This window comes from Serinus canaria, chromosome 2, assembly GCF_022539315.1.
Source record: "Serinus canaria isolate serCan28SL12 chromosome 2, serCan2020, whole genome shotgun sequence".
NCBI lineage: Eukaryota > Metazoa > Chordata > Aves > Passeriformes > Fringillidae > Serinus > Serinus canaria.
In genome coordinates, this window is record NC_066315.1 from 47757565 (window position 1) to 47763205 (window position 5641).

The 5641-nt window shown below is 42.0% G+C and overlaps 1 long non-coding RNA gene across 1 annotated transcript; it reads right to left on the minus strand.

Moving 5' to 3' along the window:
- Nucleotides 1–2057: 2057 nt before the first annotated feature.
- On the minus strand, nt 2058–4787 carry LOC127059328 (uncharacterized). The gene is made up of 4 exons (XR_007777022.1): nt 4734–4787; nt 3939–4005; nt 3616–3659; nt 2058–2176 (listed from the first exon to the last, which is right to left on the minus strand). It is a non-coding gene; the product is annotated as an uncharacterized LOC127059328 (long non-coding RNA).
- Nucleotides 4788–5641: the final 854 nt, after the last annotated feature.

Sequence of the window (5641 nt, forward strand, 5' to 3'; positions counted from 1 at the left end):
CAACCTGTATGTTGTGGCAATTACAGGGAATAATGGAGATGGCTTAAGATTATTTTTTTTTAATGGAGACAGAGCAGTAAGCAAAGACGTTCATCTTGGAGCATACTTCCAAATTTTCCCCTGGGCTACACAAGCCCAGCCTCACAAGCAGTGTGGAGAGTTGGACATGGAGTGCCAGTGTTAGAAGCATGCTCCAAGCTGGATGCAGGGAAGCAGGCAGCAGCTGGAGCTGTACCATGTAACATCTCACATCACTTAGATAATACTTTTGCAGGTTTTCACTCTTGTTTGTAATATACCAAGGCTTTTTTCTATGAATACCTACAAATGTTCTGTCTCATAAGGAGGATGTCCTTCAACTGTATCATCCCCTCTTCATAGCTTTAGTGAAATTTCTTTTTCTAATTTTAAACACATTTTCTATGTAGAAACAGGAACTACTTGTTACAGTGCTTTGATCTCAGCACACTTTCCTTCAGTCATAGATGTTTCATGCAGGTTTGCTCTCCCAGCTTTGATTGTTTAGGCTCCTTTCTCTATCAGGTGATGCATTCATGCATTGCCTTTCCTTCACCATGGAAAACAACTGGGTATAGGACAAGACACCCTTGTTAGATACTGTGTCATAAGAAAGTGGTTTTCATGCTCTTCCTAGTCTTTGAAAAAGAGCAAAAATATCCAGAGCAGCAGATAACATGAGAAGGAAGTTAGAACAGTTGTCTGGGTAATTTTGCTTTTTCACAGCTCTAATTCATTGCTGCATGATCAGCAAAAACCAGGCAGGGCCAATGGGCAGCGAATTTGAAAAACCCAGGAAAAAACATAATGTCTGCAAGACTTAGAAATGCAGATAACAGATTATACTTGGCAAAGCACTCAGATACATTTTTTAAGCTCAGAAGAAGACATGGACTCTGTATGGAAACCATCCTGGTCTCCTTTCAGAGATGAGGCACAGAAATTTGCAACTGGGGCAAGGAATCTGGGTGTCCTTTAACACTTGGATGTGGCATTGTGAGGTAGCATGTTTTCCATCATGATCACAGACAGTCTACTTCCAAAAATTGTTCAGTACAAAGGGAGCACGGTGCCCTTCTGGAAGGCAGAAAATGAGGACACAGAGGGCTCTCAGGACAGCCAAGCCCAGAAGGCAGGTTGCACTGAAGCCTTCTCAGGCATCCACAAAGAGCTGTTCTGTGGGCCCAGTGAGAGCTCAGTCAAGGTTTCTTGTAGGCTGAGGTGAGTGGGGAAGACTTGACTGCTCAGTAAAGCACGCAGAAGACATATTGATGATCTCTGCCTATGCAGGATGTCTGAAATCTGCACCCTGTCAGACTAGTGGTCTGTGCACAACAGGTTCCTCCAAGGTAAAACTGGGCTTGACACAGCCTGCAGGTAATCCCTGTGGTGTGATCAAAAGGTAAACTTCACATTCTTCATGAGGGTGGGTGGCACACACACGTTCTCTGTGGGTGTGCATCAGGATTGCTCTGTGTGCCCAAGAGAGGCCACGTGCAGGACTGCTGTCATTAGGCAGCAAGGTGGCTGGCTGACATGCAGACCCACGGAACTGACTGGGCCTGAGTTGGCCACCAGGTGGTTTTTAAGACAAAGTTTCAGATCCTGTCAGTTATCACTGCCCTACTGATAACGGGGTCATTTCCAGTTGCATTAGCAGAAGATCCTATTTAGATTTAATTACAGATCTGCTACACTCATGCCTGGGGTGATGGGGACAGGACATTCAGGGATTTGGGGAATAGATCGGAATGTGGATGTTGGAGCAAATTTTGCATCTCAGACCCACTTCTTACAGCAAAGAGCTAAATACTCTTGAGCATGCTCACTCTTGCTGAGATACATGGGCTTTAGTTTCTTCCTCTGAGGAGCTAATTAATTTCTCACAGAACTATTATCATGCACTTTTAGCATTTCTGGATGCTTTATTTTAAAGTGCTGCTCTTCCCAGAAGCAAAACGGCAACCCTACAGAAATCCAGCCTGGAGTCTTTAAAATGTTCTAGGCTTAGTGTGTCCATGGCTGATGATAGATAATGTCTGGCATGTCCAGCTGGTATACCCAGATACCATCAGGTAGGTGTTTATAAATCAAGAGTAGCGTTAAGTACAAGCAGGCATAGCACAGTAAGTACCTGACAAACAGCCACACAGAGTTCCTGCAACAAGAAAAAAGATAAATGCCAAAAAAAGAAAAATTACAGACACTTCAAAAAAGCTCTATTAATATTAAAAAGTATCAGAACATATAATCTTGTAATTTTTTGCCCTGGTCAAAGCAGAATCCTTCCTTCCTCTTGCTGGCAATATTGAGTCATCCTTGGCAAGAGTTTAACCATTATCAATTGCTCTTGCCACTAAAGGTTTTGTGGTGTAAACACATAAGGACACAGAGCAAAGAAATTGAATACTATCATCACATTACAGGTGGGCAATTGAAGCCTGAAGGGAAGGAATTTGCCTGAGATCATTGTTAGTCCTGTCAGTGCTCTTGGTGCACACCGCTTCTCCATTGTTCTGTTCTGACAAACCCTGCAGTGCTTTTATGTGCTCATTTTGGAATACTATTCCCACAGGTGAATGCTCCATGTTGGCAGGAACATCTTCCTGATGTGAAAATGCTCAAATTTAAATGAAAATGAAGCTTCACAAATTTTTAAAAAAGCCAAAAGAACTCGCTAATTTTGCTTGGCTGTGCAACAGTGAAAAAAATGCTTCTCTCTTCTCAGGAAGGAAAAACCAATTGATCAATTTTCTGGAAAACTGTCTGCAAGATCCATCTTACAGCTTCCTCCCATATGGAAGGAAACTGAAGGTTGCTTTGCTTTTACAAAGGCACTACAAGAAGTAGTAGAAAGGACAACATGTCTTGAGAGACCCTCTTGCCAGTGCTAGTGGAAGGGGATGAAGAAAATGAGCAGCAGTTGGTGACTCTCACACCATCAGCCTTCACCAGATAATCTATAAAGAACTTGAGAAACAGCTGTTCAGAAACAGCTGTTCCCTCACCAAAAAGTGACTAACTGAAGAATTCTATCATAAATATCTTATTTTCCTCAAACCTTCAGCCAAAATTAGGGAAAAAAAGAAATGCCATCTCTTGCCCTGGGGCTCAGGAAGTCCACATTACTTTGGTCCAGGCAGGTGAAAGTCCACCATCAACCCTTAGTACCCATCTGGTGAGGGGAGTATGGCATCTGGTGAGGGGAGAAGTGGTTTGATGAGGGGCTGATAATGGAGCACCCGGGGGAGCAAAACAGGAGGTTAAACTTTCAGCCTTCCTCCCTTTCTTCTTCAGGAGGAGGGAAGAAGGAGACATTTGCCAGCATGCACATAATTGCTGCTTTCTCAGAGGTGACAGGTGAGCAGACTCATAAGGAAATGTACCTGAGGCCAGAACAGTGTTGGCACCCAGATTACTTCAACCTGCTGATCCACTAAGATTGCATACACACCACTCTACACTTGCAGTACATTTCTCTTTTTTGCTTATACTCTTTCTCCCATGATGTTCCAGCACTAGTCAGAATGATCTTATCTCCATGGTGCTCCAGGTGTAACTAACTAAGCATGCATGCAAAGAGAATGTTCTACCTACCCAAGAGAGAAACAGAACTTTTTTTGGTGGCTGGATTTCTGGGTCTAGAAAGGGAAAGAAAAGACATTAATCAATTTGAAAATCAGTTTTCTGACTTCTAGGACAACAAACATTGAACAATTTATAAGGGTTTTCACACTAACAAAACTGAGCAAGAACTGGAGACCCTGAGACACAGGAATTGAGTGATGCAAGGAATCACTGGGGCTGAAAAATGCAAGAATTAACCTAATGAAACAAAGAGGTTTCCAGCTTGAAACAAAGAGAGGTGGAGTGTGCCCTGCAAGTGCAGGTGTAAGGAGAGCAGTGAAGTTCTCTTTTACCGATTTCACCATAGCTGTCTTCTGGGTGGGAGAGCTGGGGCGTTTGTAGACCTTCTCTCCTTTTTGACTGTGGAAATAAAAAACACCAACAGAGAATGCATTTAACTCACTTCATTGCCAGTGCTCATTAATAAAAATGATAAAATTACATCATGAGGAGGAGCTGCAGCCTAACAGATGCCTTGGTTGTGGAGAAGAGTTTCTTACTGCTTTCCATTAAAAGGCAATTGCATTAAAAAGTATCTCGCAGCAGCAGCATAAAAGGTAAAGACTAGATTGATGGCAAAGCCAAGCAGTTCCTTTTAGAACTTTGGAAGAAATATTTAATTTCTCCCTCCCTCCCAATTCCCTTAATCTTAAGTCGGATCTTACTAGACTGAACATGTTTTGTTTTCTTCTCTCTAAAAGTACGTTACTTTGTTTTGCATTGAACCTTTCTTTATTTTGCTTTTATAAGCAAAGGTCCTTGCTCCTGCCTCTCCTGGGCAGGGGCAAGGACGTCAAGAGCATGGTGTCTGGGGACAGCTTTCAAAAAGCATCTGTCTCCAGCAGCCCCCTAGGCACTGGAGAACAAATAAGATCCCAAAATGCAGTCAGCTTCAGGAGCAACAGCAAGGACAATGAGAGGCACACACTGAATTTTGTGACCAAGCTCTGATTATCACTTGACTGTCTTAACAAGATCAGGATTTTGTTTCTTGCCAGCTTTTACTGCCAGGCCGCTCAAACTCCCTCTTCCACCAAAGCATATGCCTTTTATCTTGTGCATTCTTTTTCATCTTCTCCTCCTTTTACCTGCTTCCTGTTCCCAAGGCCTTTATTGGAATCTGCAATTCCTCTGAGTTTTTTCTGCTAGCAAAAAGAAAGAGAAGGGTTTCCATCACGATCATTTCAGGGCAGCTATGTTATACATCCCTCTGCTGCACGTTATCCAACCATCTACAGAGAGCCTCAACTTCTTGTGGTGGGATATTGTGTTGGTAAGCATGTGATGGTAAGCACCTTCTCATGTGTTGGTAAGCACCTGAATTGGGAACCCTTTTTACTTGGTCCACTTTCATAGGAATTACTGCATGGAACAACTGAATTCATGGGTTCATCCAGTCTTGGATATCAGGAAAAACTAAGCAATCACACAGTGGTAAGAGAATATGAACAGCATAGAGCTAACACTATGTAGATCGTTTCATTGCAGGGAAGTATTAGTATTAGTATTAGTATTAGTATTAGTATTAGTATTAGTATTAGTATTAGTATTAGTATTAGTATTAGTATTAGTATTAGTATTAGTATTAGTATTAGTATTAGTATTAGTATTAGTGAGTGTCCCCCAGCAAATGCGCTACCATGGTGGCAAGGTAAGGTCTGGTATTGTCTTCTCTCATGGCTTAGCATGGTGGAAGCACGACAGTAATTAAAAGAGATCTGTAGTGCCCCTCAGGTGTGGAGATAGCTGTACTGTTGCAAGCAGTAGATTTATTCAAATTGCTTGTTGTTTTAAACTTTGTATTATAATTCAGCTTCTGTTCTTACAGTTAATACAGTGCATACATAAAATCTTTGCACAGCTCTTCTCTGCAAAACACAGAGAATAAAATTTAATCTCAAACCACTTTAGAGAACTGAAAGTGGAGCTTTTAAACTGGTCTCATAGTTCCTGCTGGCACACTGTACTTGGAGCTTAATTTGGGAGTTATTGCTAG